At 40.8% G+C, this 26,646-nt stretch overlaps 1 protein-coding gene across 9 annotated transcripts in view; it reads left to right on the top strand.

Annotated features, from left to right (window-relative positions):
* ANKIB1 (ankyrin repeat and IBR domain containing 1) overlaps nucleotides 1-26,646 on the top strand; it is an 89,998-nt gene that overhangs the window by 529 nt on the left and 62,823 nt on the right. The window contains exons 1-3 of one of the 9 annotated variants that reach the window (XM_021386590.1): nucleotides 39-487; nucleotides 1,032-1,326; nucleotides 25,378-25,534. The exons of 1 other annotated variant lie outside the window; for it this stretch is intronic. The gene's annotated coding sequence lies outside the window, so the exon portion shown is untranslated. Of the gene's footprint in view, nucleotides 1-37; nucleotides 488-827; nucleotides 920-1,031; nucleotides 1,327-25,377; nucleotides 25,535-26,646 lie in introns of those variants that run through there. 7 more of the 9 variants (XM_021386591.1, XM_021386592.1, XM_021386593.1 and 4 more) reach the window with 7 other exon arrangements.

Here is a 26,646-nt window from a genome sequence, read left to right on the forward strand (position 1 = left end):
GCCCGCTCCGCCCCGGCCCCGCCCCGCGCCCTCCCCCGGCTCGGCGATTCGCTTCCCGTCGGAGCCCCGCGGGCCGCGGCCGCCGATGAGTTTCCGGGTCGGCGGCCTCAACTTCTGCCGCCGCCGATCGCTGACCGCGGGCAGGGAGAGGAAGGAGAGGAGCGGCCCGCGGGCATGAGGCGCTGCCGCCGCCGCGCGGGCGGGCGCTGAGGAGAAGCCCCGCGCGGGCCCGAGCAGCTCCGCCCGCGGCTGTCAGCGCCGCCGCGAACAAAGGGACGGCGGCAGCCGCAGCGCTCCGCCCGCGCCCAACGAACCGCCCCGCCGGCTGTCAGCCCCGCGGCCCGGCCCGGCCGAGCGGGCGCTCCAGAGAGTGCCGTGCGCGGAGCGGGGCGAGAGAGAGAGAAGAGCGGCCGCCGAGCGAATGGAGGCGCGGCGTGCCGAGCGCCGAGGCGCTGGGAAGGGCCGGGGAGAGCCCCTGTGAGGAGCGGTGAGTACCCCGCGGCGCTGCGGCCGTCCCGGCGCCGCCTGGGGGGAGCGCGGGGCGGGCGGGTCCAGGGCGGCCGCGGGTACGGCTGCGAGGCTGCTCGCGTCGGGCTGGCGGCGGCGCTCCGCATCCCGGGCGGGGCGGGGCCGGGGGTTCTGGCGTTCCACGGTGTCCTCGGTGCGGTGAGAACGGAGGGCGGCGCCGGCGGGCGCGGCGGCCCCGGGCCGGGGCTGAGAGAAAGCGCCGTGGCGGAGGGGCCGCGGGACCCCCCGGGGCGCGGGCATCTGGAGGAGCTGCGGGGCTCCCCCGGAAAGTTGGGCGTCGGGCGCGGCCCGCCGCTCCGCCCGTACTTGGCGGCGGACCCCCGACCGCCCGGGCCTCTCGCCGCCCCTCCGTGCGAAAGGAAAAGTGTCGGAGCGGCCGCGGCAGCGTGCGGTGAGCCCCGGCGGAGTGGCCCCGTGCCGCGCTCGGTGATGTGGTCGGACGCGGCCTTTCCGGAATGAGAGCAAACGCGCACAGTCTCACGGCCTCATTTTTATTTTTCTAGAGAAAAGCATTGAGCCCGGATAGTGTCAGCATAGCTAGTGTGTGCTGGTAGCGAGATCGCTCTCTGAGGCGTGTCGGAGTGCACGCTGGAAATCCGGTGGCTTCTGAAAACTGGAGAACCGTGATAACTCAGCATAGCTCCGACTGTCCTTTATTCGGAGAGCAAACACCGTGCAAGGTCCTGAAACAGCACCGAGTCCCACAGAAGTGCTCTGCAGAGTGAGGCATTCTGCTGCGACCTATGCTGTGCTCGTGGCCCCCTCCTTCCTCACTGAACCGTGGCTTTTTGCTTGTAGGTGAGCATCAGGTATACTGAAATTCAGATGTGCTTTCTAAAAAGAGAGACTGCTTAGGAGAAAGTTATTGGCCGTAGGGCTTAGCGATGAGGAGAGGCAGAAAGGGAAGAGTCTTGCACGTATGGGGCTTTTATCTACGCTTCTCCATCTCTTTAATTTTGAAAGTGAAGTGTGGTGGGTTCATTCTCTTCTGGATACAGGGGAAGGTACTCTTCTTCCCTTGAAAGAAAAAGGCTCTGTTCGTGTGGAAAGTGACATCGTATTTCAGTTCCTAACATTTGTCTTATTTACTTCAGGTGCGTATGCAGAAGTGGTAGCGCTTACGGCCAGTACCTTTTTAAACTTCTTTTTTGTGGTTGTGAATGCATGATTGGCTCAAATCAAGAGTTCCAAAACTTTGTGATCCTGTACTCAAGCAAGTTCCTCCTGTAATAAATCTTAGTTTAGTCTTAGAAGAATAAAATAGTTTAGTAATATATTATTCCTGAGTAAAAATGTACTAGAAATGTACTGGAAATGCATAAATAAGCTAACTCATGTTGATGATGCCCTTTCTTTATATATGCACTGAAGGACTGTTATGAATGGAAATTAGTTTAAAACAAAAAAAACATTAACAGCAGTGGAACTATTCATAAGTAGCACCGGTACCCAAAAGGGAAAGGGAAGCAAGGTGTAAGATTAACGCAGCCCTTTTTTTTGTTTTTACCCGTGGTGTGCCACACACATCTGGATAGGATGAGGTCTGTACGCACATCAGTATCTGCTGAGGCTTTCTGGAGGAAGTTGGAGCTTAGGCATACATGCTGTGTGCAGTTCACGTGTATCTGCTTGTTAGAGGTTTGTGTCAGGAGTGACGCATCTGCTGTGACTGATTAGCGCAGAATTGGTTTTTTTTTTTTTTGCTTCAGTAATAGAGCTTTGATAGTTTTTGACTGGTATGGCCATTTGCGGTGATTTTTATTTTTATTTGTATTTGTTCCCAATTATTTTGTTTTGTGGTGGATTTTTTTCTTGTTTTTGTTTCTGCTTTGCTGCTTAGACTTCATATGGTCTCCATTACCTGAGTGGTTAATGACCTTCCCCTCAAAGCTGAATTCCTGAAGTTGCTTCCTGGTGTTGTCATTGTTGGAATTTTGTCACCTCTGATAAGGTGATTCATAGCAGTAAGCAGAAAGTTGGAACGCTGGAGCTTACAAATACGAGTTGCATTTCTGATCACGCTGCTGCATTTTGCATAATTGATGATGATACATAGCAAAGAGAGATCTTTTGTTTTGCTTGAAGAGCAGCCCTGAAATGTCCAAAATGACAGAGGTCGTGTTTTGAAAAGCTACCATCAGACAAACTTCTGCTTTTTCTCCTCCCTCTCAAATACACTGCACACAAGTCATGTCTATGTGTAAACTTGGAGGGCAAAGAATCTTTCTTGCAAGGTTATATCACATTAAAAGTTGAAGCCCGAGGAGTCTACATAGTGTTTAAAAACTTCAGAACCTGTAAACATCTTCTGGATTTGAGGTGGAACTTGTGAAAATAGTCTGCCATTTTCCATGGAGGAATATTAGTTTGACTGGCTGGTGTCAATGAAATAGTATGCTTTGTATTGCAGCCTATATTAATTTGCTTTAATATGTACGTGTGAGTGTATTTATGTCTTTCCTCAAGAAGTAGTCTGAGTGGAGTGCTGTAACGCATCAGTGTAGTGATGGTTGATTATCTTCAGTAAACCAGTCCAGAAATCACTGTGGAGAAAAATAGATACTAGTCTGTTGTTCCTGCTGACTGACTTAATTTTTATAATGTTTTCCAAATTTCCTTTATCATTAACAGTGAGTGAATGGTACTGTTTCTTTGGTTTTAGTCTCATATACCTTAAGTTGTACTATGAAAAGGAAGAAGTGACCGTGTAGAGGGAGCCATGTTTTCTCCTGTTGCTGTCTGGAGGTGGTCTGAGGGAGCCCTTTGTTATTCCGCTCTCTCTGCCAATATTCCTGTTTTTAGTAATTGAAAGTAATTTTCAGAACTTGCAAATGTGTCATACATTAAAATTTCAAATTCAAATCTTAGCTCTCCTGTTTTGCAAACAAGAAAATTACCATATATTTTTGACTAAGACAAATGCTCCTTTGGACGTAAAGCACATTTTTTAGTACTCCTGTTGCCCTTGAATTTTCTTTAACATGTCTTGCTGAAGTTGCTCAGGAGAGACTTTCATTTAGTGGTTTCACTTGTGATTTATATTTTAAAGAGCATTAATGCTGGGCCTTGAACGCTGAAGGATAATTGCAGCAAAAATACGGTATCGTGTTGTAAACGGGTGGCTGCAGTGAAACAGGAGGACTCGGTGCTGAGTGTTGGGATCCTTTCTGGCCGGGGTGGCTTTCCGGAGCAGCTGCGTGACAGCGCTGTGTCACGTTCCTCGGGAGCTTTTCTTGTCCTGCCCTTTCCTGATGAGGAAGACAAGGGGCTTTGTTTCAAACTGACATGAATTCTCCAGGAGTAAGTTTAAGTATAAAATAGTTGTTATATACAACCTTCTCTACCGGAAAAAAAAAAACCAAAAAAAAACAAACCACCTATATTAAATTTCTTGGGGATTTTCCCCTCTTTAATAAAAACAAAAAATAGGTTTTCAATTTTGACATGTACTTTGTGAAAATAACACTCTTAAAAACATACAAGTAAATGAACTGAAAAGACTCCTGGAAGATCTACAGTCACCAAAAATTCTGTGGAGTGAAGACTGTTGTATGGTAGCCAAATGGTGTATATTCATTTCAGAGGTGTGTATTTAAGCTGCTGGAAACCACTTATTCTTTGCTTTATAATAAAGGCTGCATCAGAAGTACAGTCTGGGCAGTTCTGAGTCACTGTGGTGTTTTGAGTAAGTCCTGAGTTTGCTGGAACCATCTGAAGTAGGCCATTTGTATTCACTGCTGGTGGTCAAGTGCAATGGCACAGTAACCCTTTCTCATTTTAGTATTCTGAAACAAAGTATAGCTTTTCTTAGAGGAGAAGACCAAACACAATTTATTTCTGGACCCTCTGCAAAAGTGTGTGATGCAAGCTGGTTCAACAATCTCAACTTTTGGTAACTGAATAATAAGCTTTGAAAACCAAAATGAGTTGTTTTGCTATCAGAGCAGTTGGCTGTGGCTTTCTTTCTTGTTTAAGCAACACGGTAAATCACTGCTTGGATACCTCCTACATTAAGAGATGCTGGTAATTCTGAACTGATTTTCTGAAATGTGGCGTGAGTTCTTACATGCATCTTTTTCAGAAGCCAGTATAAGAGATAGGAAGATAATAAATACATACTAAATAAGTAGTTTATTGCTTATTTTCAAATTCTGGATTAACTATAAGTACTATGATACTTCTCATGCAGGCAATTTTTTTTCTTCTTCGTGTAGTGCCTTTAAAACAGCTAAATTTTTGTGTTATTGCTCTTCTATACAACATTTCTGCCACTCTCAGAGTAGCTCTCTGTGTTGTGGTGGTGGTTCTCTACTTATTTGTATGGCCTTCTATCTTTTTCACGTAGAATTGAAGGCTGTGTAAAGCAAAACTTCACCTAGTTTTGTCTTGAGTTAGACTGGTAAATGATGTCACCTAGAGGTAATGTGTGAGATAGCCATAATCATTCTTTTACCACTTCTCAGTTGGATTTTGTGTAAAAATTAAGTTTAATTCTCTGATAATTATCTTAAAATCTTGACTTGGAAAAGGTTCAGTAGGAGTTGGTGATCTTTTTGAAATGAAAGATGCTTTGAGAAGGATACAGCTTGGACTTTTTAAAGTTGTTCTGGGGAAAATGAAGTTAACATAGAATGTTAACTATGCATATATAATGGTGTATTTTGTGAGTGTTTTGCTTTCAATGGCAATTAAATGTAAACCAAAGTTGGCAGCTCATTCTCTGTCCTGGGTGCTTCACCTGATGATTGCTCTTCTTGGCATTTAGCATTGGAGAGAATTAGATTTTTCTAGTTCATAATTCTGCTTTTAAAACAGGAAGGAGCTGCACTGAGTGGCTGTAGGAGCATCATGTCCTGTTTGTGTGCGGCTGATTTTGATCCTGATCTTAAATGACTAGAAATGCAGGGCTGTGTGTAGGTTGGGACTTATTTAAGGAGTAGTAACCTGTAAATGCTGTTGCAATAGAATTTTCCTCTGGAATGTTTTTTCTCAATTCCTTGCATGTGTAGATTTGTAGAATTGTTACTTTTTCAGGATTTTCTTGAAATCCACGTGTCTCTTCTGTGTGTTAATTCTCTAAGCAGCTGGAAGATGAGGAAATACACAGTCAACTCTCCATCTGCAGATACATGTGTAGAAATGTCTTGGCAGCATAGAGCCCAGAAAATGTGTAGATGCTCTTTCAAAATGGTGAGTTTTATCAGTACCTTTGAGAAACTGTAAAAGCATACAGCTATTAAACTGGAGCCCAAAGTTCCAGCTGTGCTAATAATGCAGGTCATATGCTTAAACAGTTTCAGTAACTTACAGACTGGTGGAACACGATCTCTAACTGTAAGGTGAGAATTTGGATGTTTTAAAGCTCAACTTCCAAGACAGTTTTATAGCAGATTTCGTGAGAGGAGAGCGTACGGCTCTTCAGCAATGATTTGAGACATTTATTCTCCAGAAGTAGTTATGTTATGAAATTATCAAATAATGTAGGTCTGTGCAGCATTGTACCTTATATGCTGCTCTAAGATGAAGTGTTCTTTGTGAATGAACTCAGCTACTTTGTTCTCTGAAAGCTCGTGTGTGGCCTTGCTCCCTGACTTGTTGAGATCACTGACGCAGTTGCTGTATGAACGTAGGTCTCCGTATTCAGAAGAATGTGTCAGAGAGGATATTTTTGATTGGAGCTATTTCAGTGAGCCACCAAGCACAAACTGTGCATTTAATATACAAAATAAATAAAGCAACAACAACCCAAGTTGTGGATACAGAAGCAGCTTTCTTTGGTGGCTTGTGTATTGAAATAAAAGTTCTTTAATGTCACATTTGCCAACCTGTTCATTAGTTAATGTTTAACTACTCGAAAGTTCTTTACCTTTTTCAGGGTATAACAGTATTCAGTAAGATGAAATAGTATAGTTTTGCATTTGTAGTCTTCATGAATGACGTGGATGCTGCACCTCAGGATTCTGTGGCTGACACCAAGCTATGTGTGCTGCTGGGCAGGGCTGCTGTTGTCACAGACCTCAGCTGGCTGAAAGAATGGGCAGACTGAAACCTCATGCAGTTCAGTGGAGTCCGCAAACTGAAACAGAATAACCTGGAAAGCAGCTTTGCTGCTCATGACATCACTTTCCTGGAGGACACCAAGTTAACATGAGTCAGCAGAGTGCCTTTACTTAGGAAGAGAGAAGCCAGTGGCTGAGACAAGTGATTATTTCTGTCTACTTGGCATTTACATGACTACATCTGAAGCAGTGTCTGGTTTGGGCTTCCCAGTAGAGAAGAGATGCTGATGTACTGGGGCAGTCTAGAGGAAGGCTACCGACACGATTAGGTAATAGGAACACACAATGTATAAGGAAAAGCTGAGCGAGGGAGGTGTCTTCGGTGTTGAGAGAAGGCTGAAGGGCATTATAAGCAGTTTTCTGAAGGAGATGCTCTTTCTTTAGAGACATCTGCAATAAGCAGTGTGTGTATATGTATGATTGTAGACTGCCATATAGGATTTCTCTATATTATTTTATAAAAAGATATAGCTACTAGCACGTGCTGTTGTGCAAAGTAGCATGGATTTATTGGCTTCTGGTGTTCTGATGACTGTCAGCAATGAATAAGTTCGTGCTCATAACAGATGATGTGGCTGCACAGCCAACTCCTATCTCTCTCTTCCACGTGCCTCTAGTCCTAGCCCAGCTGAAGTGTGTGGCTCTGGAGCATTCTAAAGGAGCAATATGATTTTATTAAGTAAATTCTATTATACAGTTCAAAACCTGTTTTTTAAGGAAAACCTGAATTCTATATCGACAAAGATTTGAAGTTAACAGTTTAGTGCTTTGAATGTGACATGTCACAGACAGAATAGACTCACTTATGTTTAGAACTGCCTGAGGATTGTACCTGTGTGCTTATAAAGGAATAGAAAGTTAAGTTCATTTGGCCAGAACTGGAGTTAGGTGGCAGTGTGTTCTAATCTGAAATAATGTGCTGTGATGTTTAAATAAGAAGAGATGACAGAGGTTTTGATCTCTTTGTTACCTGGATGTTATTAAAATGTAATATAAACAAAAATGAGTAAAACAGTCACATAATCTTATTGTAAAGTCAATATAAAGTGCCTGCTGATACAGTTGTCTGTATTTCATAGTTCAGTCTCTCTGAGCTCAATTCAGAAATCTTGTTGAATTTTTTCTGCATGTCTATTATAAGTACAGGGAGTGAGGAATCAGTAGGGAAAGCCAGAGTTTACCTAATTATATGGTTCTCTTAAGAAAAGAATGAATAAAATGTCTCCTAAATTAGTCAAAGCCTTAAAAGTATACTGAATTGACTTCAGTTTTGTAGATTGTGGTGTTAGGATAGCCTTAAGGAGTTGCTAGTAACTGGCTTTCATTTTTTTGCAGGTATAAAGGTTCTCAATTGTAACAGTTATTCATGAGTTCCAAAATAACTGATCTTTGCTAAGGAAAGAATTCTAAATCCCCAAATTATTTATTTCCTGGGTATAACTTCTGTATGAAACCAGAGAGTATTTTCTGGATGTTTTCAACATATTTTAGCTCTCTACTTCAAAGTAATAATGACGCGCACAAAAAGGCAGGCTGGATCAGTGCTAAACGAAGTTCAGAAAGTTTATTTTTGAAACTTAAAACCTCAGTATGAACTTTGAACAAAAAAAATGTTCCAGTCTACCCATGGCTTACTGTGAAAATAAATCACATTCCTGAAGGCAGACAGCCTACTCCATATCATGCCTCGCTTTCGCCATCGCATACTTTCTTCTCCCCGTGACTGCCTGTCTGCTTTCTCTAGTTGTCTAATGATTCCTGTTGTCCTTTCCAAACTACTTACCCAGCTGCTGTAACTTACGCCACGCAGAGTGGTGTGTATTGTGGTACCAATTCTCTGCAAGTAAGGATTCCTCTGAAAAAGAGTCCTTTCTCTTTATATATTTGCACTCTTAAAATTGCAGTGACTGTTTAGAGTTTTTCACTTAGAAATGCAGACCGGAGTGTTCTGTTTCCAAAGTGGATTCAGTGGGACATGAAGCTGTAAAACATGAAGATTGAAGGATTTTGTTATGTAGTTTGACATTCCACTTGATGAAGCGAATAAGATGTCTGGTTTACACAGACACTTGATTGCACTCTGAAAATGTAATGTAATAATTCTTCATAGGTAGGTTTTAGAGCAGAGAGTTCCAGTGGCCTTGATCCCTGGAATGCTCCGCTCTCCATTCTGCTGCAATGCAATGCGTTCTCCAACAGGTTGTAGAGTACGTAGTATTAAGGTGGTTTTCATACAAACTGCCACTTGAAAAGGAAGCTTTTTTTTTTTTAACAATTTCACCTCTTCATAGATGTGTGTTTTTGTTGCTGTATGTTGTTAGTCATGGCTGTGCTTTGAGTTGTTAGGTTTTTGCTTCTGGGATCCTTCTTATTTTTACCATTATATAGATGACGTTCCACTTCTATCCCTTCTTCTCTATTGCTCTTTTCTCCCTTCTGAATCTTTTAGAGAGAAATTCAGCACATCCAGAACATTCTTCTTGCTATGCAGGATGTTGTACATGCAAGTAGGGTGGCACTAGGCTGTTTGTGTGTAGGGTTTTCAGAAGGCCATAAGTCTTGAATCCTGTAATATGCAGCCTGTTGATTAGATATTTCTGTTTCTGCATCTCCACCAGCATGGAAATCGTATCCACAGATATGTTCCCAAGGAAGTTTAAATCTATTATAAGATATCATCCAACAGGATATGCAATATAGGAAGGACACAAAGAATTGCTGCCTAGTGTTAAACATTACCCGTTTCCAAAGTGCAAGTGAATAGGAGCTGTGCTAGACATTTTTTCTTCAATATTATGTTAGTTCAAGTTAGTAGAATTTGTTCTCACTGGAGTTCTGCTGGGCCTTCTGCAGCTAAAGCAAACGCCTCTCCCCACTGTTACCTTGCTTTTTGACTGCCAAGGTAGCAGGGCTTGGATGTATTTGCCCTTCGGTAAATGCAGGCTCAGCTGTGTGCTTTTGCTGCCCGTTGGACAGTTATTTTAGTTGGTATGTCCACCTTGATCTTGGTTGCTTAGGATCAGGCATTGGAACATCTGCTGCTGCTATTAACCATCATCCCTTTTTTTGCACGAAGATTAAAACTGGACCCAGAGCTAGGTGCCAGTTCTGCTGAGGGATTTCAAGGGGCAGGAGTGACTGCTGTGCCAGTTCCTCTTTAGGAGTTTGCATCCTGGTACTCCTTGTAGATGGCTTGGTGCAGGTGCTTACAAGCTGGTGTGCGGCAGGAGCATGGCTGTGGTGCTGTGACACATGCTCTGTGTAGTCCCCCACAGTGCCCAGTTGCATCCTCCTGTCTATGCTCCATGCAGCGTCCCTTTTGAAAGCAGTCACTGTCAGGGTCTTGGGGCTAATAAAGTAATGCTGGGTTATGTGAGAAATTTCCTGAAAACCTGCTGTGACTGCCGCAGTGGCACTGGTGTGTTCCTGCCTTGCCTTCAGAACCCAAACTGCTGTGGGTTTTGCACATTATGCATATCACTGGTGTTTCTGCTTCTGTCTGCATTTCAGTTTGAGAACGCTTTGGAACATATTACCATTATTTGCAGTATGCACTGGTGTAAGTAACCCTGCCTGCTTGCTACAGCATCTAAGAAGAAAACTCAAAACAGTGAACTGATCTGAGGTGCTATTCTGATACACTGTGCAGTGACAAAACCAGGGGAAGTGTGGGAATATGAGCGTATGGGAAAGATGGATCAGAAACAGAAAGGGCAAGATCACCTCTGGTGTCAGTTTAAACCATTTTAGAAACTACAGTCTAAGTTTCTCAAGCAACATTAGCATTCTAAAAAGATAATGGAGGCAGATTTCCAGCATGCCAAGTACATGCTTCATAATAACAGTAAAAATGATTTTCTAATTTCTGAAGCTCTCAGGGAGGTCTGGTAGAGGTCATACGTTGATCTGGGCATCTATGACAGGGGACTGGGGTGGGGGGAGGACAACCCAAAACGGAAAAAAGAAGTACAGGGGCTAATAAAAGTTTCAGTGGTTTCTTTTTTTTTTTCTTTTTTTTTTTGGTTGTTCTCTTGTGGTCTGTTTTACTTTAAGCAGTGAGAACCATTTTTAAATGGGTGTCTATATGTTTGGCACTGCAGCGTGTTTTCCATAAAGCAATCCTCAGTGGATTTCTGACCATCACAAGTCTGAGGGCTCCTGAAACTAATACAGCTTGTTCCTTTTGGCTACTGTCTCAACTACCACTGGTTGCTTTTGTTCCTACGGGTGTGTGAAATAAAACCAGCAGTAGGATTCTTCTTCTGACAAGCTTTATAGTTTTGAGCCTGACCTCAGTGCATTTCTGTCTCACTTTACACAAAGGAATTTCTACCAGAACCCAGCAAGTGCCGGATTGCTAATTGAATTTTCCTAGCAACAGATGAGGCTGCTTAAGGACAGCCTCACCAGGCATGGCAGAGGAGGCAAGTAGGTTTGTTGGACCCAAGGGGGTGGCAGGGTGACAAGGTTTATGCTGCTCTTTTGCATTAGCAGGCTGCATTGCACCATCTCAGCTTGGAATGGAGGCCATGCACCTCCTGTGCCTGGTGTGTCTGCTCCGCAGCTGTGTCTGGAGACATCAAAGTCTTCCCCCATGTGAAGAGGCATGCCTGCCTGTGGAGGTGGCAGGAAGGAAAGGGTCCTAGTCACAGCGCCAACGCGTCAGGGAAAGCCCCTGTGCAGATGTCCTCTGTGACTTTCTCTGAGCAGCGTTCAGAAATAGCATTGGCTGGGAACCTTCTGCTCAGTATTGGTGACACCTCCCAGATCAAGAGCATGACCTGGATCTTTCTGTTCTGTAGGATCTCTGCATGTCATGTAGCAGCAAATAAGTGACTCTGAGGTCCTGGAAGTTGCTTTTACTCAACAGAAACACCAAGCCCACTAGTGAGCTGGTGGTACTGGCAGCATGGTCAGTCGTTCTGTTCTTACAGCCCTGGGAACTGCATGGAGGAGATGTGCAACCGGCAAAGTCAGTGATGAACGGAGCCTAAGCTGTGTTAACTCCACATTATGTCTTTTGATAATGGATGGGCTCAAGGGCAAGCAATATAAAGCAAAGGACATATGAATCTAGTGAATACTACTTTTCAGAAAACATGATTCCTGGCACAGTTACTAGCTATAGAAAGTGAGAATTCAGCAACTTTCCATCCAAAAAAACCCTGAAAGCATCCTGAAAAAACTTGGGCAGTCCACGAACACAAATTAGTGGATGCATGTGATGATTGTAGCTACTGAATTGCAGGCCAAAGGCTTGTGCTGCGGAGACCATTCATGATCTGATTTTGAGCAGTCTTAAATCTGTTACCTCAGATTACACAGAGATCACGCATAACTGTCAAATTACAGTCTAAGTCTTTTTATAATGATGCCCTTTTTTTTGCAGTGTTCTGGTTCAAAGGATAAATAGCAAAATATTTCCTGACTGGTTTATTAGACTGTAATTAGCGTTGAATGTTAAATCTGTTTCTGCATGGGGGAAGTTTCTCTTTTGTATTGGGAAACCTTCAGTGAAATTTTTCAGATCTGCGTTGGCCGTTCAAGTGTTTTAGATGAGGAGGCGTTTCCTTTTACTTCCCCAGCAAACAAGTTGTGGAGATGAGTAATAAGAAAAGTGATAAGGTTTACAGACTGCAGGAGAGTGGGGGAACCAGGAAATTTGGGGAAGAGGGGCAGTTTTTTGGCAAGTTTCCTTTTATTTGTTGTCGTTACGGAGTAGAGAAGTAAGGAGAAGCAAGGTCTGAGTATTTGATGACATGAACGTGATTGGAGTAGGAGAAAAAGCACACCAGGGTGCTTATGCTCCCCTCTGTCTTTCGGTGTCACAGTGAGCGTATCTTAAAAGCATTGCTGAATGCTATGCGGTTATTGTATCTAGAGGTATGGTATTTGTAGAAGGCTGCTGAAGTGGCTTATACTATTCTCAAAGAATAAGATTTTCCTCAAGAATACTGTACTACCTAGTGTCTATCAACTTCTTTCCCTCTGGGGAAAGACATTATTGTATTCTGTTGTTTTTTACCCACCAGGTAGTTTCCTCTCTGAGGACTCCTAGGATTTCTTGCTACCGTTTGATGTCATTCTTGATATTCTTGTTCTACAGCAAAAACAGCATGCTAAATTCCCTCTCTTAGCTGTTTGCATTCTTTGTCCTATGTCTGGCTACAGTCTTTCCCTGATAATTCAGTTTCTCTCAGCAAGAGAGAAGTCTTTCATGAGGCAGCGGGAAGTCTAACATAGTTTAGCATCATTAAAAGACAGACTGTCACTCTTTCATCTTAGTGTAATAAATAGGCCTCAAAGATATTCTTTACAGAATTCTGGCTGAATCAAGCAAGGTAGAGGAGATCAGCGTAGACATCATAGACACCATCCCTTTATAACATATCATTTGCCAAAGTGAGATGTATGCACATGGTGATAAGAGCCAGGGTCTAATTTTGTAGGTCTGATCTCAGAACTGTCAGTCTGCCTTGGATCTTGTGGAAAAGCTGTGGAGACTCTTTCAGGTTATTTTTCTCAGTGTGAATATGGCTTTCTTTAGTACACTTCTTGGTAATTAAAACTGTGCAAAAATACATTTTGTTGCATTTACTTAAAAACTACCTCAGTGCTGGCTTACTGGTTGTTAGTGTAAGCTTGCTGTCTGTATCTGGGATATTAGTAGAAACTCTAAGAAATGGGCAGGATCAGCAGACACACGGAGAAATACGGCACCCTGAGGAACAGTCAGCAATCGTCATAAGGGAAAGTCAGGTGCCATCAACCTATTGAAATTCTTTGAAGAAGTTAACAGGGAAAATATGGTTGTTATAATCCAGTTGGATTTCCAAAAGACATTTGACACAGTTCCTCACTTAAAAGTCTTAGAGAATCTAGAGAGCTGTGGGAGAGGAGGGTCATTCGCACAGAGAAGTAGCTGGTTAAAATAGGTAGGAAAAAATAGGCAATTTTCACAGTGGCTGAAGGTTACTGACAAAGTCCCAGATAGATCACTGCTAGGACCTGTGCTTTTTAATGTACAGATAAGTGATCTGGAAAAGATGGTAAGTGGTGAGGTGGTAACTTGTGAAATTCAGTTTAGATAAATGTAGAAGAGTCACAGGGTTGGAAAAAAAAATCTAAATTTATGTATAAAATGGTTATCTTAACTATGACCACTCAAAAACAAGATCTCAAGGTTATAATAAATATCTCTGAGGAAAATCAGCTCAGTGCCTACTACCAGCCCCAAAAGGAATTTGCATGTTGAATGAATAGAGATCGTGCCACCATCATGTAAATCTCTGCATTTTGCGTGTTGTATACAGCTTCTGCACTCCCAGCTCAAAAATGTTTTAGGGGCGCTGGAAAGAGATCAGAAACAGCAAACAGGAACAGAAAACTTGGACCGAATCCATTTCATGGATTTCAGGAATCAGTGTGTAAGAGTAACCTCTAAAAAGATTGATCTGACAGCAGGGTGATTCCTTGTAGCAGGCAATATGATAGAAATCTCTAAAGTCACAAGCATAAGTAGAGAGTTTTTTTTCTGCTGTCTCCTTATCAGCTCTTGTAGATGGTGAAAATGACATTTCACAAGTGTCAGATTACAAACAGAAAGGTGTTTCTTCACACTGAATGGTTAAGCTGTGAAATTGTGGCTGTTAAAAAATTTCCATAGTGTCAGGGAGTTTTTGAACAAATTAATGGAAGAAAAATGTACTGCAGCTTATTAATACGCAAGTAGCACATTTGGCTCAAGCATTCCTCAAGTGCTAAATTGTTGAAAACTAGGAGAGGATTGTGGAAAAGGATTGGTTCATGCTTCCCAGTTTTTATACTTTCCTGTGGTATACTCTGCTGGCAACTTTCTCAAAATATTAGATGAGGAGTATTTGAATAAGTGGGACCATTATTTCAATTATAATCTTTGGAAACAAAATGGGAAAGAAAGATGAACGTGTTGGTAACAAAAAGCTCTTAAAAGAACTGAAGTTACCTTCTGTTTCGTTTCTTATCTGTGAAGAATATTCGTACTGTGACTCAATGGAAATTTTGCTGCAATCCAGATACAGTTTTGTTTCATGAAAGCCACATGATAAAATATATTTATCAGTAAAATATAAGTTGACATATAAACATGAGAAGTGGTATATGAGATTTCTGGAATTCAAAGAGTAATCTGGTTGCCATTAATAGTATACATAAATAAAATTATCATCAGCTTGCTTTTAGCTAATTTCTTCAAAGAAAATTGCAATTAGATATAGAATGTAGGAATTAGCTTGTTTTAATTCCATTCAGAATTTTGGATATATATTCCTAAGGAAAGTTTGCCTTTGTTTTTGAGGAACAACGTGGCTTTTTGGTTGGTTGTTTTCTTTTTTTCCAGACTGTGTGAAATAAGTTCCAAAACTGCAGAGGACTCCTTGTCAGGACTCCTTGACTCTTTGACCTACAGTCATTTTTAACTCCTAGCATAATACCTTCAATTTTAGTTTTTCTAAAGCTTGTCTAATCTTTTTGTAATGAATTATTTTTTTGGCTTAGTAATGTAGTTACCAAAGACTCATTAATGTTTTTAGTTTCTTAGTTGGCTGTAGAAAGTGGGTAATCAGATTTCCACATGGAATATCAATTAAGTCAATAACACATTGGCTTCAAGAATCTATTAGAGTTTTTGCAGTCGTAGACATAATGATGCAGACAGTAAGAACATTCACGAATAAATCTGTATGATGAAGAATCCACATTTCAGGACGTGGTCAATCCATTAATTGTTGGACTAAAGACATTTTTTCTCTCAGCAGATTGTTCATTGTCTAATTAGGCTTTTTACAGCTCTTTCTGCAACATGTAGGACTGACTGCTGTTGGGAAGATAATGGATTATATCAGCTTCTGAGGTCCAGGAACAGTTTCAATGTAGAAGGTAGCTAAAACTGAGGAACATGACTCCTGCATTTCTTCAGCATCTGAACTCATTACGGTGTTAGAGAATCCCCCTGGAGAAATTATCTGTGATTCTGCTGGAAGATCAGCACCATCCTGATCCTTTTTCAGTAGATAAGTCTTGTTCTTGGCAAGCACAGCAGTAGGAGCCCTTGCAGTCATCAAGGATCCTTCCTTTCTCAGTACCTGAGAGCTTGTTCTCTCCCTTCTGTGAAAAATCTTGGATTGCTTCATGAACTGGTGCAGCGGTTTTCATCCAGAAATTGTTGCTATACTTCTTTATCTTTTGTTGTGTTGGGTGCCCTTTTACCTTGATCAACCATTCAGTTGATATAGTACTTTTTCAGATCATCACATTTGGTTGGGATTGTATCTTCACGCTGCCCGGGTGTGTTTGAGCAGCATTCACGCCTGCCTTCTCTTAGCTTCCACCAAAAAATACAGTGATGTCCAAAGAGATGCCTCAGTGTTCTTTCTTCCAAACTCATGGAAGATGCCATTAAATTAGTGTACTGAGGAGGAAAAAAATACTTAAATGATTTTGTCTGAAGGAAGAATAATTTGATTACACGGGCTGCTTAGTGAAGCATGGTATGATGTAGCCTGTATGCTAAACAAATACAACAAAACTGTTCCTGGCTTTCTACAACTACTGAAATAATTTAAAATGAAAATCTACTGCAAACCAGTTAGCCTTAATCAGTACAAATGCAGTTGGATTTATCGGCGCACAGATGCTCTTTTATTGTTATGACACATTTCTGCACGGAGTTTTGTTTTCAGGCAGTAGAAATAAATTGTAAGAATCTGGTAACTGGAATGCTGTTCTTTAGAAAATAAAGAACAGGTTTTATGTTGAAGTTTTGCTGTAACAAGAAAGACTGTAACAGAGAAATGTGACAGGGTTTTTAAAAGAATGATGAGAGAAGAGTGGGGTCTGTGTTAACTACAGTTCTCTGCACTCGTGAGCTGAAGTGTGTGCCAGGCAGGAATGAACAGAGATCTCAGTGGTCAACCCTCCACATTTCTCAGCGATCTCAGCTATGAAAAGAACATAGAAGCGAAATGTGAAATGAAAAATTATTCCTGTCATAGAACATCTGCTTCCTTTGCTTATGGCTTGGATTTTTAATGTAAATACTAATTTAAAAGCACATTGTAACACATTTTTTACTTTTTTAAGTTTAGATTCAGGAGAAGTAGTAATATTAATGGTCTGTTTATGCTTCAGGGAGACTTGTTTGAACAACGAGTTTGGTAACTTGAAGAGGAAAGCTCACTTCTCAGTGTCAATGGTTTGGGGATGTATTTTCTGGCAACGAACTTATGAAAAATATTGCACTGTAAGGAACTTGATTCTGTGAATAAGTGACAGTACTTCAGTATTCTGGACATCAGAAATGTCATAACCTGTGGAAAGAGGCAATTAGATAGTGTCCTGCAGTGTTGATGGCTCCAAGTCATTTCAAAGTCATGAAAACAACATTATGCTTCAGGAAAAAACTGAACATAGCTGCATGGTACTCTGAGTTTGGATGACTAACAGAAGGACATAAAGTGTATGTAGTTACTTTGTACACAGCAGATACTCACAAATACAAGAGTGCGTGTTCACAGTTAAATGATTCTATTTTGACTTCTAGCATTCAGGATAGTGACTGAGAATCATGCTCTGGCTGAATTACATAAAATAGACAAACAAAAACCTTCATGACGTAATGAGTAAGGAGTACTGCAGGATTTTCTGTCAGCTTGAGCTCATTCCTTGTTCTCTCTCTGCTCTTCAAGGAAACCTCTTTGTCCTGGCTGGTGTATTGTATGGAGAAGTAACACAGGCACGTATTGAGAAAGTTCCAACAAAGCAGATATCATTTTAAGAGACTTTCTTGGTCTCAATCGTTTCCTAGAAATAAAAGCTAGAATAAGGATAGTCGCTTCCTAAAAAAAAAATGCCAGAAAAAATGAATGTTTGTGGGACAACTACAATTCACCTACTTGTGTATGCCCTTATGCCTGTCTGATTAAATAAACACCTACTTGGTTTTCCTTATTTAGCATCCTTTGCAATGGTGTGTGGATGATGCAGACTCTGTACTGTCTCTTCCCATTCCTGTTTTTACTTTTCTGCCCACCAACTCTTCAGGCTGTTTTCCCTTGCATCCTGCATTCTTCTTTCTCCTGGCAATCCAGCCAGGCTTGTTACTCCTACCTTTTTTTTCCCACTACCTGCTCTGGATGCCAGCAGGTGCTGTGGGAGCATAGGAGAGATGACAGAGCTGCTGTTCGTGTCTTCTCTGTCTGGCTTCACCATTACTCTTTGGAGCAATCATGGAGAAGGCTCCACTAACCATCAAACACAGGCAGTTGTTGTATCATCCCAGTGTCCATACAGTTACTTCAAGTAAATAACTGAAGATCTTTTTGAATGAAGTCATACAAATTTAATTACTTGGCTAAAACACATACTTTTTTTTTTAGGCTTGTTCTTGAAAATCTTTGTAACATTAAACCTCTATACTCCACTCCATTTCATGCAGTTTGATGTAAAATGGGTCAGATTTTGCACAGTGAGAGACTCTGGCACTTTTTCCTCTTCTCCTTGCCTTACATAGTAAAAGTCAATATAGAATTCTACTAAGAACAGCAGCCATTAGGATTGCATTAGTGTCTATGCCAGTCACGAAGTACATTGATTTTGTTAAGAGGACAACTGATTCAAACTGAGGGATGGTTGTTGGTTTTTTTTTTGGTTTTTTTTTTTTTTTTGGAGGGGGGGGCTTACGGGAGAGGGCGAGTAGTTGTGTTTTTTGTTGTTGTTTTGTTAATAAACTTTATTCCTACTCTTTATTTTCTTTGCCTTGATATTGTCTTGAATCCAAAGTCACTATCATGCCAACAACATTGTGTTTCATTGCACTAGAGTCAAGTACAATCTTCACACAAACAAACTGCAAGTGACATGCTGTAATTAAATTTTGTTATGCATGTCCTTTATGTGCATGATTAAAGAGTTTGTACGCAGTGGAATAAACAACCCAGTATTTCAGTATACATGTTCTGGCAAAAGTTAAAAACATTTCAAGTTACATTTTTAATCACAGAATAGTGTAGATTAACGTTAGATCCTGTATGTCTTTTGCCATTTCTCTGCCAGAGTCAGCATTTTGCCAGTGGGTATGTTAAATATTTTATCAGAACTGCAACAAGTTGCAGTTCTGCTAATTTTTGGGTGCGGGTAAGGTGCAAGTAATGACAGTCTGATTAGCTGAGGGACAAGTTTGTAGCAGCAATGTTGCGAAGATCCTGGGAACTGAGCACCTTGGCAAACAGGATGTGCAGATCTTTGACTTGGAGGAGTTAAACAGTTCCTCAAGTTGTCTCTCTGAAATGTTGTAAAACACTTCTGAAATACGATGTAGAAACTGTGTTTTGCTGTGGGAATCTGTTTCATTTCAAACACAGTGATCTCCTGGATTCTGTGTTTAGACCTCAAATGAATGTGTTGCTTTGAAGGAGTGCTGACCAGTTAAATTGCTTCTTTGTTAAAAGGAAATTGATTTGTTCATTCATCTGAAAAAAAATCACAGTATCTTTGAAAGATCAGTGAGGTCACATTGTCTTTTAGCTTTATGGAGAACAAAACTAGCATGTAAGAATGCTTCCAGGAGACAATAAAGGTATGTGCGTGTTTGTTTCTAGTCCAGCACTTTTGTGGATGCTGTTTGTCATCTTTCTCCAACAGCTGAATATGCTTTCCTCGCTGCTCACTTGAATAGTATAGAAACAGATACTGTTTTAACGTACAGTGTATTTTAGAGTTTCATCCCAGAGATATGTATGTAGTAATCATAATGAACGAAGCAGAGATGTCCTCTGTCACCCTTCAAAGCTCAAGTTTGATTAGTTTATTAAGAACTGTTACAACCTGCAGACTATCAGCAGTCCAGAGACTGAATGTTTGTTCTCTCAGTCAGACGTCAGTGATAGGATTCTATGATTGCTGCTTTACTCTGACAGTTAAAAGTACAGTATGTATTTTGGGAGAATCTACACTGCAAATTCAATTTTACTTGCTTGCTGAACTTTTTTACTTTACTTTAGTAAAAGAACTTATTGCTGTTCATAAACCCAGTAGTTTTTTGTGTTAGAATGGCATTGACTTCAAATTTTCAATATTTCTACAAAATGTGACTGTACATTTTTAGAAAGTAGTGGAGCACTGCCAGCTCCATACAGCGTGATTGCAGTTGACTTACCTCGTGTATTGGCATCCTTATTTGGTGAGATCCACCATCTAGACCTTTTGGATATTTACAAGGTACAGCTACAGCGTGACCCTACCAACTGGTTCTCTTCCGTATGAGGAAGCTTTGTCAAGCTGAGAGGTGTGTGCTTCAAGAGTATGTTAAGGTTTTTCATTTTATAAGAATTTTTTCAGAGTTTCCTGTGGAGGATTCTGATCTTGAGCAGCCGTGTGTTAGCAGCCTCTTTATTTTTGCTTTCTGTAGATGTGCAGGGAAGGCAAGCTTGAATTTCATTTGTATCAGTTTAATGGCACTGGCACTGCGTTAATACGAGAGCTTTTAGCTGGGCTGGATAACAGAGGCTCTCCAGAGAGTTCTCTTCAGACTGCAGTGCAGTTTCAAACCTGTTCACCTGAATCGTAAAAAGGCCTTTAAGCCGTGTTAAGCTAAGCAAGCGTACTTGAAAAATACATCCTGAACTCAGGCAAGACAGGGTCACGGCACATTGCCCCCTGTTTAGGGTGGTTAATCAAGTTCCTTGTAGGTTTTTTATAGCTGTTTTTGTGTTGCTGTGTTCCATTCCTGCTCCTTTCCTAACACTATTCATAGAATAGAATATCCCGAGTTGGAAGGGACCCACAAGGACCACTGGGTCCAACTCCTGACCCCACACAGCACCACCCAAAATCCAAACCCTGTGTCTGAGGGCACTGTCCAAACGCTTATTGAACTCTGGCAGCCCGGGGCTGTGCCCACTGCCCTGAGGAGCCTGTTCCATGCCCGCTACCCTCTGGCGCAGACCCTTTCCCTAACCCCCACCTGCCCCTCCCCTGACACAGTTCCATACTGTTCTCTTGGGCCCTGTCACTGTCCCAAGAGAGCAGAGCTCAGCACTGCCCCTCTGCTCCCTGTGAGAGCTGCAGGTCTCCCCTCAGTTCCTCCGCTCTGGGCTGAGCAAACCAAGGGACCTCAGCTGCTCCTCATATGTCTTGCCCTTTAGATCCTTCGCCATCTTTGTAATTCTCCTTTGGACCCTCTCTAATAGTTTTATGTCCTTCTAATGTTGTGGTGCCCAAATCTGCACACACTGCTTGAGGTTACCCTCTGTCTTTCTAAGCAGCTTAATCTGATAGGAACTCGCACATTTCTTTGAACTCTTTGCTCCACACAGGGCCAGTCTGTTTATTCCCCCTGTCCATTACCCTGTAAGCCTTTGCTTTGTAATCCTTGGTGGTTGTTCTGCCACGTACCTTCTGTCTGTTGGAACTGATTTTAGAGGTGATAGACATTTGTCTTTAACTGAACTGAGCTGGATCATTGCTTATTGTACAGTTAAACAAAACATGTTCCAGCCCTTCTTGAAAAGAAGCTCCCACCCCAGCTGGCACAGTGACCTTGGTGTGTGAGGGTAAGGAGAAAGGCATCAGAAGTGTTAGACCGAATGGAGCTCTCATGCTGCCAGCGAGAGAGGGACCGAGGGAACACTGCCAGTCTCTGGTTCGTATTTGTCAGTTTGTTACGGATGCAGACTGTTCTGAGTCATCAGCTGCCTCTACGTCTTTATATAGAAGACTGGATGATACTTGTTCACTTTTGCTTTTGGGGTATGTGATGCAGAAGTGGTGTGACTTGTGGTAGAGAAAACACTTCTATAGACATTTATTGAGCTACCAGTATTTCATGCACTGTGTCAGAAGTGTTTTGAGGTATTTTAGTAGGTTGAGCGGTCTATCGTGTGTTTGTTATACAACAACAAACACTGCGTTTGAAATTATAATGCCAGAACTATCAAGCATTCCTGCATTTAGCTTGAGTTAATCTAAAAGAATTTAAAGCATTTCTTACCGTTTCTTCAGCTACTGATCTAGATAGATGAGGTCTTTGGGTAGTAATGTCAGTACTGTACTAGGTACAGGTATTTTGTGTTATTTAAGGCTTGGTTAGTCTACTTAAGCAGAGGAGTGAAAAGCTAGCCCCAAAGGAGTCCTGCTGTATTTTATGACCGGAGCCTGAAAAGGCCATAAATGAGAACATCTCTTGTATCAGTAACTAAGTTACATCAAATGAAATTAGATTATTAAGGCCTTGACAAAATGTTTTACTGAGAGCAACTCCAAAGTTTTATGTGGATTTCAGAGAACTTTGTGGATTTTGTTGTTGTTTTTGTTGTTGTTTTGTTTTTAAATAATTTTCCAAAGATATGGTGCCCTGGAGTGAATATAAAACAATCTGCAGTTACTAGTGAGACTATTTCATACTCCAGTGTACAATTACAGAATGATAATTCTGTTCCATTTTTCTGAATTGTTGCTCTCTTAGGATATAAAAAAAGGTTGTATCAAAACAGATGCACTTTTTAAATTGTGCCATTAGATTTTTATTTTCTTTATTTTTTTGACTGTCTTGCAGGAAGGCTCTGTTCATCTGACTTTAACAGTGTACCTGTCTTTTGGTTGTACAGTGTCCTGTGCTTCCGTATGTATATTTACCTACCCCCAGTGGATTTACCACGCTTCATTTAGATGATTAAGATTGTAAACACTGCAGATAACACCATGGAAATTCATGTAGCAATTACTTTAGCTACAAAATGTAGCTTTGTTTCCATAAAGTTATAACTGCTTCTAATCTCTGCTACATCTGTCTTGATTGCATTGCTGTCAGTGTATCAAGGCAAAAGAAGCCAGAGCCATGCTTAAAATTCTTTTTTCTCCACAAGACTGAGTTGGACACAAGCAAAAGAAGTGTATCTAAAAGGAAATATTCCACCTGGATGAAAATCTTTGTGCCTGAATTAGCAAGATGAAGTCTCAAATTACCAACTTCAGTAATAACTTTAAGCCTTCTAAGTGTACATGCATACCAGCAGGAAAAGTTTGTAATGTAAGTTACTAGACTCTCTGTCCTGCAAACATATAAATGAGGAAATAATTCATTCCTTCATGACCCTACACTACATTTTACTCAAGCAAATTCTCAACATTGTTTTCAACCTTAGTATTTAAAACAAAGGGAACATATATATTGGTTATCTTTCTACAAAGGATTAAGGTATTATATTTGTATAGTTCTCTGCGTTGGAGTACTAATTTTATTTTTTGGTCTAAACTTTGGCATGTTAAACATAAAGCTGAGTTTGACAATGTTAAGCTTCATTCAGAAGGTTTAAAGTGGATAAGGTGCTTCCATTATTTCATGTTGATGACTTAAGCTCTTTTGGCACAAATCATAGAATATTTCAGTGTAAAACAACAACAACAACAACAAAACCAAGTCAGTTTACAAAAAAAAAAAGAATTAAAGTACCTCTTTTCCATATCTTGATTCTCTAGCTTTGCTTGCATAGTTGTTACTTAAAACTTGGCAGAAATATTCCTCCAGAGGCAGGTGTCCAGCAAGCGAAATTTTGCCCTGTGACTTAAGTTTGATAAATCTAAAATCTTTACTTCAAACTTTTAAAAATTAGCCTAAACCTAATATTTTATAATAATCTATCTTAATTCTAGACATCTCTGCCAGCCAAGCATAAAGTAAGTATGCATTTTTGAATGTTTTATTTTTAATATTGTCCTCCTGGTACAAATTGGGACAATTTTTTAGCATTTCATGGAGAGAGGAGGGGACAAGAGAGGAAAGGAGAAATCAGTGCTTTGAGAGGACTTGGTATTCTGAGAATTCTTGAACATAACTTTTGACTTGCTCCATTTATGTTAGAACATCCTAGTAGTGAAGGTCACCAACATCATGGTGCAGCACTCCTTCTAAATATAACAGATTACTTGGCTTTTTCCTAAAACATGAAGTTGTTCATGATTCCCTTCTGCAAATGATTTGATTTGTAATGCAGGACAGACTGCAATAAATATTTTATAAACTCACCTTTTAAAAATGGACTGTTTAACTACAGTATCCAAAGCAAATAAAATAGTTACCTTTTGAGTTAACTGTGCTGAGAACAGAATATGCTTCTAGAATGCAGCATAATATTTTGTATTATCAGCATTATCCTTTTTGTGTTGGCAGTTCATTATCAGTTGTCTTTGCAAGGGTATAAAAGACAGTACATAAACCAATTTTAGTCAATCATGTACTTTATTTTGATAATATTTAGATACAATTATTAGTGTCTACATCGTGTCTGTCTTCTTCTCAGTCATGTTCTTACATTCAGCAAGAAAACTTTCTTTAGTGTTAAAGCAAGTCAAATGTAGATTTAGAGACATACGTCATCTCATGAAAGACTTGCGTATTGAATACATTGCTCTTAAATGAGTGTTAGAAGTAAGAGGTTTCAAAAATAACTGTCTGATCCCTCTCATACAATATTTTACCGTTTGTTATAAATATCGAGCAAGCAGCCTGGCAATATTTCTAGGGAGGAGCTACTTCTGAAATCCTGTTAAGGCATTAAAATTGTCCTTCTTCAAACTCACTTCTATGATGATGCCCATGAAAAAATCAATAAAAATTGGGCAACTGCAACAAAATCCCATTTGAGCCTTTATCTACCCAAATCTTTCTGTATTCACTCTTTTTTTCATCTTACACTTGTTCTTCAAGCTCCTTTGGGAGTGTCCATCTCTGTTAAATATTGATGGAGCTGTGGTATCAAAGTGCTGCTTTTAGCAGCATTGCTAATAAGTCCATAGCAGTTCTACCATTCTGTGCCAAAGCAGAGAAGTATGGTGCTCTTGATTGACTTCATGAGAATCTTTCTTTAGACTTTAAAGTGATTTGTGTTAGCAGAATTTTGGTTTTATGCTTTAAGTTGGGATTTTTATTTGGTAGTGGTAAAGTAGTAAAATAGTCTCTTATTTTGAATAAGATGGTTGATGCATTCTGAAATCATAGGGTGGGGGGGAATATAGTAAGCAAACACTACATTTAGTTTTTCCTGTATTCTTTGGTATAAAAGGTTGTAATCATATTTTGGTTGTTATAAATGTTGCAATAAAGGCTATGATATAGCTCTTTTATTATCATAGAGCTTGAAAATACAGCAAACAGATCTGCCTACCAAACAAAGGTCTTTGTCGTATAGAACTCTGCTCGAGTCTCATTTTATTAAGATAAAATATTTGAAAACTGCCATTTTTATATTGTCATTTTTGTTATACTGCAGTGTTTTTGTAATACAACACATTAAAACATAGCGTAAGAATTTTATGTGCTGAGTTTATGCAAACACCAAAGCAAGAGCATCTACGCTGACAATGCAGCTGGGAGCTGTTGAACCAGCCTTACAGCCTCCCCTGTATGCAGCTTCCCAGTCCCTGAGGCCATAACCTGGCTGGGCCTTCTAGGCTCTGTCTGTTCTAGGAGGATATGTATGTATTGCAAGCCCTTTACCTTCAAACACATGAGAGGAGGGGTTGAAAGAGCAAACTGAGTTTCCTTTCTGGGATGAATTACTGCCTGGTTCCAGTGCTAGCCTTGTTAGCTTGCTCTCCTCTGAGAGCACATAATGGATTAGAGGCCTTTAACAGAAAGGAGAAAAAAAAAAAAAAAAAGAAAAAACAAGGAAGGCAGCCTGGGCCCCTTTCAGCCATTCTCAGATGCAGAAGTTTGCTGCATCAGCTCATGTTTTGTCTTGTCCTTTTTCTCCTTCAGCTGAAGCAGAGCCTCCTTTGAACTCTGAAGTGGTTGGACTCTTTGCTGGGAGCTGAGCTGGTGACCACAGACAGGCAGACCTGGAATATACAGCAAGCACTCAGCAGCTTGAGAGAGGCAACAGCTGTTGGGTGTTGGTTTCTTCTGACTTCTCGAGGTGCTGGGAGGCAGTTTATACTGGCAGTGTACATGCAGCTTTGCCCCTCTGTACCCACAGGGTATTTCTGCTGGCACATTTAGTGGCTAATTCAGAAAAGAAAACCACACTGTGGCCCACCAAATTTTTGAGGCATAAAAGGCTGAGTGAGAAAGATGAATGTCCTTTTGGATATTGCATGAAGCTGGAAGACATTAGTGCAATTTATAGTATCCTGTATTTTAAATAGGGAATTGTTTTCTGGATTAGTTTTGACCCTGTCACTTCTCTCCTTGTGTTCTTCCAGAGATTGGTTTCTTGCTATCACATCAAATAAAAGCTGTTTGCCTTCACCTGAAGTGCTTTCATGGACTGTCCCCATTCTATCATCTTTAATTTTCTTTTGATAATATGATGATTATAGTTACATTAGCCATTTGCTAAATTTTCAATACCTCTTGCTGATTCCTGGTTTTGTGAGAAGTTACTCTTATGTCTATTCGAAGCCACATCATTGCTCTGTTTTTTAATCCTTCTTAAAATTCTCTCTTTCCTTTGACTCTGGGAATCTTGAGATTTGGAGAGTGGTTCTCGTATGTAGAGCAGTATTTGTATTTCTTTGTTCACCTTTCTGTATCATGTCTGTATCATATATACCCCTTTAGCGTGCACAGCTTTTTTTAGGAAAGCAGATGTCAGTTTTGCAGTACATGCTGCATATTCCTGAATTTCCCAGATGTTATGGTAATGTACGTAGTATTTTGAGCAATGTGCGTACATCTTTTATATTATTCATTTTTGAAGACTGTTCTACCGTGTACTATATCCATACTACATCAAAAAATAAATAGGCTGCTCAGCGTGCAGTAAAATAATGAACGTTATTTTTTTTTGCCATTTCTGTACTGCAGCCACCCTACACATGCTCTCAGTTCTCCCGTGCATTCCCAGCCCCCTGCCTAAATACATACAGACACTTCTGCTTCAGGATCTCAGCAGTCTCACTGTGCCCCAGCCTCCTCTCAGGTTCCTTTAGGGCCCCATATCTCCTTAGACTCTTAGCAGCCTCCCTCACGCACAGCCAGATCTGTTTAATGTGCCAGGTGGGGCAAGAGGCAGCATGTTCTGCAGCT

This window comes from Numida meleagris, chromosome 2 (assembly GCF_002078875.1).
Source record: "Numida meleagris isolate 19003 breed g44 Domestic line chromosome 2, NumMel1.0, whole genome shotgun sequence".
NCBI lineage: Eukaryota > Metazoa > Chordata > Aves > Galliformes > Numididae > Numida > Numida meleagris.